Below are 16,865 nucleotides of genomic sequence, written 5' to 3' on the forward strand. Positions count from 1 at the left end.
TTGAATCAAAAAAGGAATGACTGTCAAATTTTCTGAATACAAAAGTCTGTTTGCAGGAAAGAAGGCTACTTATACCGACTCATGAGAAAGTCAAAACCCATCCCTTTCCCTTTCCCATGTGTGAAACCAATTCCATATGAGACTTTAACTGTCTTGAGAGGTGTAAAGTCAATATAGACGCCCACCTTCTTCCCATCTTCTTTACATCCTGTCTCCCCTTCCAAGTACTTTACTTAAGCAAGGCTAGCTACCCTTACTCCCGACCATCGATCGAAGCCCTTCTCCTTCTCTTTTCAGAGCAAGTAGATGGCTCTCACTGTTAAGGCTTCTCTTCTTCTTGCCATGGTGGTGCTCTCTTTGTTGAAGATTGGTTGCTCCAGTAGAGTCTCTACATTCGTAGAGGAGGAGGAGGATAAGGGAAGATCTGCGGCTGCAGAGGACATTCATGGTCGTCATGAAGTCAGTAGGTTTGTGGTGTTTGCTGATTCTCAGAGAAATTTGGTAGGGAGTTTGATGCATAAGCTTGCTGCAGGCCCAAGCAAAAGAGGCCGGGGGCACTAAAGGAGAGTTTGCATTCTTTTCTCTTTTATCGTTTTCCTTTCTGAGAAATATTCGTGTAGATGTTTATATCATAAAGATCTGCATTTGTTATCAGTAAGTGAATGGTTTGTGTCTTATGGTATGTGTCAAAGGAAAGAATTATACAAAAAAAAAAAAAAAAGTTTCTGTGCAACTCTGTGTAGAAAGAATGGTTGTTGTCAAATTAATTTCTCGTGGCGATTCTGTAGTTTTTCGTTTTTCGTTTATTACAAAATAGAGAAACTGCGCCCTGGATTAGAGACCTGGCGGCACTGGTCTTAGCCTGCTGAAGGTGGAGCCCCAGTACGACCACCCTGCCTTAAGTTGCCTATCTCTGAAAACTATAGACATACCCGTGTACCAATGGGGTTTGATCCAGCGCCTTCATCTCAGCAACCTCACAACCACCCCGTTGGCTATGCGGTCGACCCCGTGGTGGTGAGGAGATTCTGTAGTTGGTATCTTCTTCGAAAAAAAAAAAGGATAAAAATTTTTATGCTGTTGTCGAGCCAAGAATGGCTGAAGTGTCTCTCTATGTATCAGTATCAGGATCTGTTCAACAATCGGGTTTACACCGTCGACATGGCAACCGTAACTACAGCAGATTGTGTTTTAAATTTTGTAATGTTTTAATATTTAAAGAGAAAAAGATAAAATACATGACTGTTGAAGGATCCCCCACGACCAATCGAAAGTCCAAGTTAGACAAAATTACTTTATTTACATTTTTTGTTTTTATAAAAAAATTGTACGGTCTTACAGTTTATTGCCTCAAATTATTTAATGAAACAATATTTGTTTAGGAGTTAGTGTGACAGTTTGTAGTCCTATGTTGCAAACCATAGCAGATTTGACATCTTCACCGTCCATTGTGTCATCGCACGACTTTATGCAATTTGTGGACGGTGAGGATGCCAAATCACTTTCCTTAAAGTGATTTGGCAGATCATTGATCTGGCTCTGGTTGCCAAAGGTTTGGATTGGATCTCAAACTGACTCTGAGTCTATTAGCATTTACTCAGTAAAGAAAGCCATATCTTAATCTGACTATTCTTGCATCCGAAAATGCAGTCCAGTTCTAGTTTAACTCAAAATCCAACAAGAGCTAAATTCTTTACTTGTAATTGTGTATCCAAGTAGGGTATATACTTTAGTAAGTTCGAGATGCAAACGGTTCAGATCCTATTTTGGTGGGGCCTCATATATATGAACCCAATTAATAAAATGAAGAATATTAAGAATTTAAAGAAAGAAAAAGGTGCAACCCCTTTTAATAAATAATAGAATTGTTATGTACAATAAAAAGGTCCTCATTTGGAGGCTTCACCTAGACCCTCAACTTCAGATGAGCCGGCCCCAAATAACAACTGGAGGAAATGTCACAGACATCTCTGTGAGATCAACACTCAGTTTGTGACAAGCCGGTTGCCATCCATCTCAAAGATGGACGGTGCTTAACATGGAGGGTTATGTGGGAGTGTTCACTCACGAAATAAGAAAACTGAGGTCTGGCTTGCAGAAACGATATTTATTATGTAGGACCATTGACTCATAGTGAGAAATACATGAAAGGGCACATATATGTGTTTTTCTTTGAAAATCAAGTTAAGACATAGGAACGACGAGAGGTCTCGTAATTTCTCTTGTTATAAACGTATATCTCAAAAGAATGAGTTATTTTACCAATACTTTGAAAAAAATTGGAGTTACATCTTTTTATTTCAATCTTTTTTTAAAACTTAAGACGTGGAGTTTGGTTAACTATGTCCAAAGCCCAGTTATCCAACCAAAAAAGGAAAAGAAGAAAATAAAAGAGCAAATGTAGACAAGAAAAAATAATTCTTTCAAATAATAAAAAATAAAAGACGGGATAAAGTAAAGAAAATGAGTGGTGGAAAGGAGCACCATCCATCTTTGAAAAATAGAAAACCCCACATATTTAGGTTTAAATGTAGAATCAGATTCATATCAAAAGAAGGTTTGCACCTTTTTTTTTTAATTATAACAAGGAGAAACCAGCGCTATGGTTAGGGGTGTCAACAGGTCGGGTTTACCTGGAACCGACCCGTACCAAACCCTATATAGGGTCCGGGTATGGCGATAAATGATAAGACCCGATTAAGACTCGTGTTTGGACATGAACCGGGTATAGTTTGTAAAATTTTATACCAGACCCGAGCCCCACCGGAGTTCCGATTAAGACCCACAAATTTTTAATGTAAAAATGATAAAAAATATATATATATATTATTTTACCAGGTCTGGGTATGGTTTCTCTTGTGGTGGGTCCGATTATACCGAGGTCCAGACCCGATACCATACCCAAAAATTGGGGTCAGGTCTGGCTCCACCTGGGTCTGAACCCAACCCAACCCGTTGACACCCCTAGTTCAGACATCCCGTTATGAGTAGAAAGGTGCCACATTGAATGTAGCCCTGTTTCAATATCCGTGGTGTAGAACTCTGCAACTACTCTCCCATGAACACCCAGAATAGTTTCCAATGGCTTCGACCTTGCAGCAAGGGACACGCAACCTAATTAGTCCTTCAACTTGAACACCTTAAACCAATCCATCTAACCAGATTTGTGCTTAGTTGAAACCAACTTTTCAGCATATCATACAAACATGACTTAAAGTGAAGCATGTGAAAATAACACTTTGGATCAATCTATGCCAGATGGATCCCAGATTCCCAGTGGGTCCACAGTGTGCTGGACACAGATCCCTGTACAACTCCAAAGGGGGATCTTGGCAGTACTTGTGCGCTGTTTTTATTCAAAAACAAGAAAAGCTTTACCAAAGTATCGACCCAAATTTTAGCACCATCTATTTTTTAGTACATACATTAATGTGGAGCTTTCTTTGTTAGGTCCTACAGGAATGTGGCCGCCACAGCGTGACACTAGGAACCCAAATTGGACAGATCTGAACAGCTAAATACACTGTGGTCATATCAGATCATATACGGAACAGCCAAAATTGCAAAACCTCCATTCTTGACCTATTTTCATCCTTACGTGACACCAGGAGCAGAGCCAGAAATCCAAGTTAGGGTGAGCAGGCACACGCGCCCACACACACACACACACACATATATATATATATATATTCACTAAAATATGAGAAGTAAAAATATGGGTATTTCCAATACTTTTTCTTGCAAATCCAGCCATGCGGATTTGCTTGGCATGTCCAATTTGCTAGGAATCAAACATTGGATAGTGTATTTTCGATGAAAAAAAAGTGATTTTAGAATGCTTGAATATTTATGAAGATTATGAGCCATTGGTTTTAAAGCCTTAAAAAAATCTCATTTATACATCGAAATTCGGATGATTCAAGAGTGGGTTCTTATAAAACCAAGCATGTAGATCACATCCTTATAGTTTAGATTGAAGAGAAAACAATATAAAATTTATGAAAATAACGGTTCACACATTAGTTCTCATATTCTGGTGAGAGGGTGTGGCTGGGGGCAGGGAGGGAAGGGCACAGCATTTGGGTCAAGGTGAGCACTTGCCCACTATGGCCAGTATGTAGCTCCGCCCCTGCCTGGAACCGTGGGGAATGGGAGCTCCTTCCCCATGGCTGGAGCAAAACGGATCCTAAAGCTAGGGAATTGGGTTTCCAATACCCTAGACCCTTTTTCGTCAGAGAATTAGGCACAGTCACTGTTTCCCCTCCACTACTTCACTGGTTCCAATTCATTGGTCAACGGCAGGTAATTGTCACATTCTTCAAGTACATGTTATCACTCTGTTCAAACGTCCCTTTAGATCCTCAGGTGTAAAATTTGTGGATACTGCCAAACAGGAACGCATCCCAATTTTCTATAAATTCCAATATCTCCATTTGTGGATATTGCCAACCTTGGGGAAATGCTAATATATGCAACACCTGTCAACACGCTTTTGAGATAGAGAATTGATCACGTATTTTATTTTCTCTTCTTTTATCATTCTTTCTCCAATTGCATCTTATTGGATTCACGTCACCTTCCTCAAGGTTGACTATTATTTGTGAGATGAAAGTATCCCTAACTTTTTTTTGAGGGGAGTTAAGAAAGTATGCCTAACTTACTTTTACGCATGAAAACGAACCATCAACATGTTTGCTTCTAGACATGAAAACGAACCATCATACTTCCGGCCTACTTTCAGAATCTATAACTATTACTACTTCAACTAAATGGCATTTACCACCAACGGGGTCTCCGCTTGTCTGGTATAAGCAGCCAGTGAACGTCACCTTGTGTTGGGACGTTGCAAGTTCAAATCCCAATGGTATCGTTGTATACTGGTAGGGGTCTGCCTAACCCCAGCTTGCCCTTTCAAAAAAAATATCATTTACTACCAAACCACGTGCACAAATAGATCAAAATTATTCCTGGGCCTGGACCCTCAGGTGAATTAGCGAAGGGCAAGCTAATAACCTAATATGAGTCCCTTATTTGCTTTTTTTTTTCGCACGTTGAGATTGGAAGAAAACAAGTTAATTGCCTGACTTATTTTTTAGATAAGATTTTCCTTATGTTGCACTTTTTGAAATGGTAAAAGGCTTGACCCACCGAGCCTATGTAGCAAATATCGCAATATTTTGCAAATTCGTTATTTTATGGCATCAATGTTATAGGTTGTTTCTCTTCATGAGAACGTTTCTTTACGCTTTTAAATGTCATAACATTAGTTTATGTTTTCTTCGTATGTTTATTTTTAGAATCACTAGAATATGAGAACTAGAAATATCAGAAGAACTAATGTATGAACCACTATTTTCATGAATTTTTTGTTCTTTTCTCTTCAATCTAAGATGTGATCTACAGGATTGATTTTATAAGAATCCGCTCTAGAATCATCCAGATTTTGATGCATAAACGTAGTTTTTTTAAGGTTTTAAAATCAATGCCTCATAATCTTCATAAATATCCAAGCATTCAAAAATCACATTTTTTCATCGAAAATGCATGATCCAATGGTTGATTCCTAGCAAACTCACCATGCCAAACACATCCACATAGTTGGATTTGCAAAAAAAGTGTTGAAAATGCCCACATTTCTAGTTCTCATATTTTAGTTACTCTTTATTTTTTAATATTGTAAAAAATAAATTTTTGTAAATGTTAATTTCCATAGATTTTTTCAAATAAAAAAGGGTTTTTTTTGCTCCCTAAGGTTTTCCTGCTATCGAGATTTGTGATATTGCACCCAACCTATGTGGAAAACAGGAAGGCGGAAGCCCCACTAGCAACAAGGACTTGGAAAAGAAGGATAAGCCACTAAATTTTCTTCAGCTATCCCGAGCCAGAAAATCTTTATGAGCCCATAAATTTGTGAAGTTCAGCATTATGCTTTTAACTACAATTATTCCAGTTTGCAAAAATGCTAGGAAGATGCCTTCAGCCATTCTAAAGGCTAAACATGGTTTGAACGATATTTTGTTACTCGTACTACCCAAAATCAAAGAAAGCCATGAAAAAAGGAAAACGAAGTCAGTGAAACATATTTAAGAAAAAAAAAACAGGCAACTGTTTCTAATACACGTTAGAAGAAAGTTTTTTTAATGCAGGAAACTGTTTCTAATACACGCTAGCAGAAGGTTGAATACATAACTAGAGCACAAGTTGTTATTCCTTTACATGCAGAAGCATAAGACCGTGGAAGCTTGTATTTTTGTTCTCACCTTTATCATGAAATCATTTGGTTTGAATTCATGTCATAAATATGAAAGCAATCAATTTACCATGTCCTTACAGCACACATGCTATGTACAGAACCATATGTAAATATAAAGGTCAGCATCATCGCACGTCTATCATTGACAACCCATGAATCTGAACCCCAGATTGAACAGACGCATAAAAGCCACTTGTACATATGGTTTTGCTACAATGTGGTGTCGAGGATGGAGTTGCCAAAACATTCCCTTGTGAATGGTGTTGAAATGTGGTGTTGAGGCTGCCAACTCCATTACCAACGCATTGTTTTTGCAAAACACTGCTTCCAAACAACAGAAGGCACGAGAGAACTGGGGAAACAGCAACAAAGCTCCCATTGAAGGCTCTCAAACATAGCCTATGTGGCTTTTATTCAGACAGACCGAGGTCTTGTTCTAGCTAATATGTAGCTCTAACAAGTGCAGGAAAATATCAGACGAGTAGGCAACCTGATTTATATGCTTAACTTTTGCCGTCCAGTCCGATATGTTCTCTAAAGAGAGTTTGATACAATGCACATCAGTATGCAAGGCATCCAAACGTCCCAGAGAACAATGAGCAAGATAGTTAATTCTCGATGGATCATCTGTCGACAGGAGTGTCACTCCGAGACTGGCATTTTTCAGTCAGCAGATGACGGTTTTGCTCACTATCCTTCAGGATCCTTTTGATAGAGCTCCTGCACAGTACAATCTACATATAGAGTTAATATCACGATAAATTGGGATGTTATAAAAAAATTAAGACATTATGAAAATCAAAACTTTAGCCCTTCTTTTAGAATATCATGATGTCCCATAATTTCAAAATAATTATTCACTTTACGCCTGTATACTTTTCTTCTCCTTCCCCTCTCTTAGGCTCTGCATGAAAACTTGTAGTTGGTGGGAGCCGGAATTGACTTGCTGAATCCCCAAAACCCACCTTTTTTCAGGAGCTTCCACATGACATGCCAGTAGTGTAATGAACAATGCATAAATACAAAAAACAAGATAACTCTTAGAAGAGTTTAACAAAGAGCCAAGAATTTCAAGGACATAATGTGCACAATACACAAACCCACTAAGGGGGAATGCCAAAAAGGCAAATGAAATAATATTGAGAGGTAAAAAGATGAGTACACGCCACACTTACAAGAGGGGAGAGCCCCTCAAAATGAAATAATATTGAGGTAAAAAGACTAGTACAAGCCACACTTACAAGAGGGGAGAGCCCCTTAATTTATAAAAGGATAAAGGCAACTGAGAGGTGGCCATTGGGGCTCCCAATATAGTTGTTGAGGAGCCTCAACGGTCATATTAATGACCGTTGGGGACCCCAATGACTATATTGGTGGGGCCCCCAATGGTCCCAATTACATAAAAAAAAAAGAATACAATAAATGAAAAAGAAAAAAACCTAAGAAAAAATAAAATGTTATAGTGAAATTACCAAAATACCCCTATCAAGTATTTTGATATAAATAAACAAAGAATATATATATATATTAACACCCCTCCTCAAACTTTACGAGGAGAAAACCGAAAGTTTGCTAAGGAAAAACAAGAAGCGAAGAGTCGGAAGCGCCTTGGTGAAAAAGTCAACCAACTGATGTTCTGATGTAACAAAAGATAATGTAATAATTCATCTGAGGTATTCATCCCAAACATAGTGACAGTCATTTCAATATGCTTGGTGCGCTTATAGAAAGTATGATTGCTTGCAATGTAGATCGCAATCTTGTTGTCACATCACATCTTGAAAGAAGTTGAGATGATGACTCACATATCACCGAGAAGACTTCTAAGCCATACAATCACCATGGTTGTAGTCGTCATGGCACGATATTTGGCTTCAGTTGACGACAAAGATACTTTTTGCTGCTTCTTACACCTCCAAGAGATAAGCGAGTCTCCTAAGAAAATACAAAACCCAATAGTTGAGATTCGATCATTGGGATTACCTTGTCAATTTGCATTAGTATAAGCAGTCAAATCAAGAGAGAAAGATGAGGATAAGAAAAGTCCCTCAGAGATAGTATTCTTGATATATCGCATAATTCTCATGACAGCAGCCATATGAACTATCGTAGGGGTGTGTTGAAACTGACTTACAGAATGAACATGAGCAATATCCGGCCAAGTGATAGACAAGTAAGTAAGTGATCTAATTAATTGTCGATACGGAGTAGGATCATCAAGCAGAACACAATCTTCAAGTCTTAGCATTTATAACTTCAGGAGTTTTTACTTTCTTATCATCAGAAATCCCCGACTTAGCACAAATGTCTGCTGCCAGATTCATTTGGGATAGAATATATCCTCGTTGCGAATAGGCCACCTCAATACCTAGAAAGTATCTCAGAAAACCCAAGTCAGACATATCAAAAAATTTCTTTAAAATAGATTTAATGTCATTTACTCCCTCTTTATCACTTCCTGTGATGATCATATCATCAACACAAAGGAGCATAATTACAATAGAATCACCTATTTTCTTAACAAAGAGAACAGTGTCAGTATAGCAAGAAACAAACCCCAAGTTAATTAGAACATTATTAAACTTGTCATATCAAGCCTTGGGCGCTTGTTTAAGATCATACAATGCTTTCTTAAGTTTCAAAACTTTTCCATTTAAAAACATACCAGGAGGAGGATCCATATAAACCTCTTCACTAAAAATTCTATTTAAAAAGGCATTTTTAACATCAAGTTGATAAATATGTCATTTTTTCATAGAAGTAATTGTAATAAGAGCTCAAACACTTGTTATTGGAGCAACCGGAGCAAACGTCTCATCATAATCTATCTCATATTCTTGTGCATATCCTTTAGCTATCAATCTAGCTTTATATCTTTCTAAAGATCCATCACTTTTAATTTTTACCTTAAAAACCCAACAACATCCTATGGGTTTCTTTCATTGAGGAGGATCCACAATTTTCCAAGTTTGGGTCTTCTTAAGAGCATTAAGTTCATGTTCCATGGCTTCATTCCAATGTGTATATTGTTTAGCATCATTGTAATGAGATGGTTCATAAAAAGAGTGAATGACTAATAGACAAGTTCGAAAATGTGGTGAAAAAGACTCACAAGACACAAATCTATTTGGTGCTTTAGAGATACGGTTTGACCTTCTTTGAGATGATTCTTTTAAAGACATATTTTGAGAAAATTTATCAAAAGCACATGGATGAGTATTTTCACTTCTTCTAGTATAAACTTGAGTATTATTTGTTACATGCTCATCTATATTTCCATGAGATTCATTTCTTTCATTGTCAAAAATTTGATTATTTTGATTTTCAACTTCATTGAGAGGTTCAATATTCCCAATTGATTCATCTTGTCGGGGTAGTAAATCAAATAAGAAAGAGTAATCATTGTTTTCTTTTGGCTCATTATTTGCAAAATCATCTTCTTCTTCAAGGAAATTAACATATTTTGATATATAAAGTTTATTATTTGATATATCAAAGCATCGATATCCCTTTTATTTTTCACCATATCCTAAGAAAACACATTCAATAGCCTTCGGGGAAAGCTTATCATTTTTGTGAGTAAGTACATAACATTTACAACAAAAATTCTTAGCCTTTTGAAATCCGGAGACCTATTATAAAGTTTTTCAAAAGGAGAAACATTTTTTAAAGATGACAAAGGTGTTCTATTAATAAGATAAGTTGAAGTTAAAGCGACTTCGGCCCAAAAAGATTTTAGAATATTTTTAGAAATTAAAAAAGTTCTGGTTGTTTCCATAATATGCCTATGTTTTTTTTTCGCAAGACCACTTTGTTGCGGTGTGTTAGGACAAGATCTTTGATGATAAATTCCATTTTATCTCAAATAAGTTTGAAATTCATTTGACATATATTCTCCTCCGAAATCGGATCTTAGAATAGACAAATTACTTAGAAATTGGTTTTTTATCATTGCATGAAAATCTTTAAAGATGGAAAACACTTCGAATTTTCTACTCAAAAAGAAAATCTATGTGTATCTAGTAAAATTGTCCACAAAAATTACATAATATAAGAAACCTCCCTTAGACATGATAGGAGAAGGTCCCCAAACATCAGAATGAACTAATTTAAACGGTCGTGTAGAGACAAAGCTTCTTTGAGGAAAAACAGTGGCTTTTGATTTACCAAAAATGCAATCTTTACAAGTCATAACTTTTTCATTACAAAAATTTCTCAAAAAAGAGAAGAGAGGCATCTTTGAAAAATTCGGATGGCCAAGTCTCTTGGGCCAAACATCTATACTTTTGACATTTACAAAATTATAAAATGACTTGGATGGTAGTGTCAAAAAATCCATGAAATACAGATCGCCCCACCTATGGCCTTACCCAATCAGCTTCCCTAACTGAAGATCCTGCACGGTGCAATCCTTAGGTAAAAAAGAGACTTGGCATCCTTGAACGGTAATTTGAGAAACAGCAAAAAAGTTTAAATTAATTTTTGGAACCACCCTTTTGGAACAAAAAAAAATTGATAATGTTTTAAATCAAGTGTTTCAATGTTTTTAATTTTCAAAGAAGTCTCATCGACCGTTGAAACATATGATGTTATGGGAATGGAATGAACATTAGAAAGGGTGTGTTTATGAGGTGAAAGAGATTTTGTGTATAAACACAATACTAGAAACACAAAGTGTGCACAAAGGCATAAAAGGAGAACTCTCACAAGTGCACAAAGGTACGGATACAAATGCACAAACGTAAAAAAATATCAACTTCAATATCTTGGGTCCCAAAAGGAGGCTTTACAAAAGTGTAAGTTACAAGGGGGGAACACCCCATATTTATAATACAAGGGAGAGAGGGAATGAGGGAGTGTTGGGCTCCCAACGGCTCTAAATAGAGCTGTTGGGAGTCCAACAGCTCTATCTACTTTATGCTTTTTGACTTTGGTCAAAAAAGCATAAAGCCAAATAAGTCCAAAAATAAACTAAAAAAAAGAAAAAGAAACCTAACCTAGTTAAATAAACTAACCTAATCTTAACTAAACTTAAAAGTAAACTAAAACTATGAGATTACATATTAAATTGTTACATTATTTAACAGAGCCTCTCAATTTATAGAAGGGAAAAGGCAACTAAGAGGGGGCCATTGGGGCTCCCAATATAGTCGTTGGGGAGCCCCAACGGTCATATTAATGACCGTTGGGGACCCCAACGACTATATTGGTGTGGCCCCCAATGGTCCCAATTACATAACAACAACAACAACAACAACAACTACGCCTTCATCCCAAAACAATTGGGGTCAGCGATATGAACCAAAAAAGAAATTCATTTTGGGTCTTCCACATGAATCCTTTTCCTCCAATCATTTCTATCCAACGCCATGTCCTCGGTGAGGTTCAAAGCATTCATATCCTTTCCTATCATCTCCATCCAAGTCTTCCTAGGCCTACCCCGACCTCTTTTAACTAATATATTTTCCCAATTACATAAAAAATAAAAAATATAAAGAATACAAAAAAAGAAAAGAAAAAAAAGTAAGAAAAAATAAATGCTGTAGTGAAATTACCAAAATACCCTGATCGTGTATTTATGTGTGTGCATGTATGAACTGCATAACGCACTGATCGTATTTATTCAAAAAATGCAAATTAAACAATCCATAAATTATGCTATCTACAAGTACAATATATCCAAAATTCATAGGCACACAAGAAAATAAAAAAAATGCAGGAAATTTTCATTCAAGAGGACATGGCATGCAATCAAATAACATATAAAAGACAACTAATTAAAAAAAATAGGTAAGCTATGGATGCTTATCTGATCAAACATACAAATAGCTTTAGCATCGTTTAATAACATATCAACACTTTTAATGGATAAATTGCTTTATATCAGTTTGCCACTATGTCACACGGACTCTTCTAACAGGGCACCACACCCGCGTTGCACACGCACCCAGGCGGGTGCGACACTTGGACACAACTTCCTTTGTGTTAGGTGAAGTCAACCACACTGAGGTCCATTTCTATCCAAAAGTAGATTCAGTTAAACCCTATGTCACATGGGTGCGGGTGCGGGTGTGGGTGCGGCACTTTCAAAAAACTTTGGTGCGGGGGTGCGGCAAGGGCAAAAATGTAATATATTATTTTTTTAAAAAAATCCAAAAAATGAACCAAAATGACCCTAGGTGCGGTCAATGCACCCAGGGTCGGGTTGACCGCACCCGGTGCCGCACCCGCACGCCCGTCGAGTCAACATGAATGCGACACCCTGCTAGCCGAATCCCTGTGACATAGGTTAACCCTAATCAAGTCCATTTTTATCTATATTATATATAAATACATAAATGCACACAAATACATATAGTGTTAACTTAAAACTGTTAAAAATTATATATATATATATCCTCCCCGCACCCAAGTTTTTTTAAAGTGCCGCATCACTGCATCCACACCCGCACCCGCATCCACACCCGCACCTATGTGACATAGTTTTGCCACTTACTGAACCTTTGAAATAAGGCGAAGTTGGGCACAAGTTTGAATATTTTGATCATTCAGCTTCTCTGCCAAGGCATGTCCAACGCCTGGAAGCTCAGTTATTAGTCACATTGTCACCAGCATAAACACTATAAAACATAAAAACCAAGCTATCAAATGACAAGCAAACAATCGTACATATAGACAAAAACGACAAAAAGATTGGTCCAACGAACAGCTAAGCAATACAAAAATCTCAAAATCTAGGACTCATTAAAATAATATCTTATTGGCATTCTGGCAGTGAAGGATGAATTGCATAATATTTTGGTCTCCCTCCTACCCGTTTCTGTTAAAATATATGTATATATAGTATATTTTTTACTCTTTTATTTTCTGTTATTGCCAGGGGTATTTTTGTTTTTTCCCCTTGTAATAGAATCTGTCCTCTAGGGACAGTCTTATTTTTTATTTTTTTCTTGGTCCTTTTCCCAAAAGACCAAGGGCTCTTTGGGCATTCTCCCAAAGAGTCGTTGGGACTCCAAACAGTCATTTTTATGACCTTTGGGAGCTCCCAACGACTCCTTGGGAGCTCCCAATAGCCTCTCTTAGTGGCTGTTTTGTGTATAAATAGGGGTTGAAGTTGAATCCCTCTTGTATAAATAATGCTTCTCTTAAGCATTTATGCTTAATAAAGATGAATATTTTTTATATTTTTTGTTTTTCTATTTAGTTCCTTAATGTTTTATATGCACTTAGTGATTGTGTTGTTGCCCCTTGTTGGCTATTGTTTTGTCTGATAGTGGACTTGTGCTTGTGCACATTGTGATTGTGATCTTGTAAGCCCTTAGTGGCATTGGTTTGTGCTTATGCACGTTTATGATCATGATCTTGTAAAGCCCTTAGTGGCATTGTTTTTGTATTTTTCACTATTTCATTACAGTTTCTACTCTACTAACATACATAATTGATGTGCATGACGTATGTGTATATACATACACACATTCCATATATTTTTATTTATTTGTGAATCTATTTTGTTATGAATCACAATAACAAATCATGGAATACTCTTAGTTTGTAGAGGTTCAAACCCCAAAACCAAAACTAGCCCTTGGATCATACTTCATATGTGCTGTTTAGAATTTTTATATGCTAAGGTTGACTACAATATAACAACCTGAACCATTTGCACATTTTGCAAACACTGGAAAAATAGTCCCCTAGCATACATACCAAAACATGCCATATGTTGGTGTCTTCTTAACTAATTCTTTTTCTATCCAAATACAGATTGAATACACTCAAACAACCACAATGAATCATATACAGAATGTAAAGATGCTCACTCGAGCTCAAAACCACTATAAACCACTTATCAAGCAAAAAGCATATTAAAAAATCAAGCACACCTTTTCTTCTGTGATATAACACTGCCCATTAGGTTTGGCTCTTCTGGTAGCCAGGCGAGCCATAAGCATGTTTGCAGCTATGCCTGCACTGGCAGTACAACCAGTAGTTTCAACAATTTCTTTTCTGATGATTGAAGCCACATCCTCAGGATCCTTTGTTTCCAAGTCTGACATATAAAAATGCTTCATCACAGCTTACTGCCTGCCCTTTATCGATATTAGTGTTAGCCATTGTTAATCAATGAACACAAAGCAAATGAATCTTGATCCAGACATAACAACAAACAGACCTGGATTTTGTTACAGTACAACAACAACAACAACTATGCCTTCATCCCAAAACAATTGGGGTCGGCGATATGAACCAAAAAAGAAAATCATTCTGGGTCTGAATTTTGTTACAGTACTTGTGTAATATGCTATAGAACTGGTCAGCAACCTGATCATAGATTTCAGAAAAATAAATGTTTAATACAGGCCATCAAGATGTAAATGTGTGTTTTCACAAATAGAATAAGACATTCTCTTCATCAATGCCCCTGCACATCAGGCCAAAGCATACTTCACCTGCCAATCAAATAAAAACAAAAGGAAAACGTACCCATGTGTTTGTGTGTGACACACACACAGAGAGAGAGAGAGAGAAAGAGTTTTCATATGTTCATCAATCTAGTACCAAAGGCAAAAGTCACCTCTTCATAAGCTTCAAAGTTGTAAGGCATAATGACAAGGTGAGGACAAAGAGCCTTGGCATCCCTGACGAACATTCCAGCATGTATGCCTACAAAACATTGGCCAATGTGCTAATAGCATTTGATCTTAGGGAAGCCCAGCAGATGAGTGAAGAAATCAAAGTTCAAACAAGATATTGACATCAGACCATAATCTCTTGCAGGATAGTTCGCACATGAAATTTCAGCTGTTCCCTTTGGACTGCCAGAGTGGCATACAGCTACTGGATTCTCATGCAACCCAGGAAATTTTCTGATGACTACAGATACAAAAAAGCAGTCCTGGAAGTGCCAACAATTCTTATGAACATTTATTGTGATTCAAAAGTTCAAATAATCACACAATGAAATATTGAAAAATGAAACTTTTGAACATGACTAAGGTAATACCAGATTTACCAGAAACAAATAAAATCAACTTTGGCATGCAGATGAATAGAGGAGAGAAAAAATTTGCATCCAAAATTTAACTCTTGCAGATATTTACAGAAGTTACCATGTCAACGTGAATAATAACTCTGCTTTTTGAGGCAGCATGAACACTGCTTTCAGATTTGTTACAAGCCCTGTGTGATGACTGATCAAAACACTTGGGGTATCGATTTCTCCAGGTTCCTATGAAGTGAAACCTTGAGCTCTAGAACAAAAAACAAATACATAATGAATGGAAGACAAATGGTTCCATTTAGATCATCTGCCATATGTAGTGAACAATTAAATGACAAGAAAGGCAATTAAAAGGCAACTGTGCAAGGGGACTGTGAAGCACTTGTTAAATGGGATTTACAACATGTCCAAGCCACTCATAGTGACCAAAAAAAGTTTGCTAATGTATCTCTCCAAGCATCCAATATTACAGGCATAATCAATATATGAAAACCTCTTCTCTGATAACCAATAAGATGAGAGAAAAAATCATGGAAACAAAAAAAATGAGGGAAGCAGAGTTGCATCCAAGTCAGAACTGTCACAAGGACACGACAAAAAGGACACCAGACATGTCAATTTTGTAAAATTCTCTATTAAGAATAATGTTCAAGAGAGCATGACACAAGTGAATTGGAGGATCCCTATGACAGAGTCAGAATGATTTGGTATGTCCCGATCCATTCCCTCCAAAACACAAAAAAAAAAAACCACCACCCCACCCTTTTTTTTTGGTCAAAGGCGTCTGAACAAGGTAGGGTTTTTTCACAGAGATAAAGTAACTACTAACATAAAGGGGAAGGCAAACACACAGAAAAGAAGCAACATGACTATGACAGTGCACAGCCAAATCACAATGTGATATAACCAACAAAGTTCTATGCAGCAAAATTAACAACGATCATGACATCAAGACATGTGAGCCGCCGTTTGCAATGTAAAGGCAGGGAAAACAGAAAAGATCTTCATTCAAATTCCTTTATAGGGATCAAACAATAAACATATACAAATACACCGAAGCAAGGGAAACAACAGACTATCCTGAACAGTGTCCCAGAGCAATATTATGCACATGAACAAGACATAGAACATGCTAACACAAGTCAAAAGAAATAAAAAACTTCCTCGCACCTCCAAAAACATTTGCAGTCAAAGGGGATTGCACAATAAAGTCAACCAGCTCTGATTAACGTTCATAACATAATGAAATAAAAAGTGATGATGTAACTGAATAAATTTTTTCTCATCAATAGGGCTTATAGACCATAATATAAACAGTTGTCTTAATGATACACCACACGACAAAGTGGAGCTGAAAAGGATGAGAAGATGACCATGTCCGAACAATCTTCAGCTACTCATAGATATAAAATAATCATAATTATAAAACTTCCAAGGAACAAACCTTGAAAACCCCAGCTAAACCTACGCACTGAAAGGATTGAAATGAGGAAGATGAAAAATATACATAAGTAAAGAGAAAAACAATTAATGTAAACAGGAAAAAATGAAACAAGCTTAGAAGCAGAAACGTAATCATATTATAAAATGTTGTCTTTTTTCCTTTTTTTT

The 16,865-nt window shown here is 36.8% G+C and overlaps 1 protein-coding gene across 3 annotated transcripts in view; it reads right to left on the reverse strand.

Annotated features, from left to right (window-relative positions):
• Positions 1-6,108: 6,108 nt before the first annotated feature.
• The window catches only part of LOC149847754 (translesion synthesis protein REV1-like), a 28,167-nt gene continuing 17,410 nt past the window's right edge, over positions 6,109-16,865 (reverse strand). For all 3 annotated transcript variants that reach the window (XM_089999054.1, XM_089999144.1, XM_089998972.1), the window contains 3 exons: positions 15,364-15,504; positions 14,137-15,149; positions 6,109-6,987 (listed from right to left, as the gene is read on the reverse strand). The gene's annotated coding sequence lies outside the window, so the exon portion shown is untranslated. The remainder of the gene's footprint in view (positions 6,988-14,136; positions 15,150-15,363; positions 15,505-16,865) is intronic.

Source organism: Nuphar pumila, chromosome 1 (assembly GCF_984573655.1).
Source record: "Nuphar pumila chromosome 1, dmNupPumi1.hap1.1, whole genome shotgun sequence".
Classification (NCBI taxonomy): Eukaryota; Viridiplantae; Streptophyta; class Magnoliopsida; order Nymphaeales; family Nymphaeaceae; genus Nuphar; species Nuphar pumila.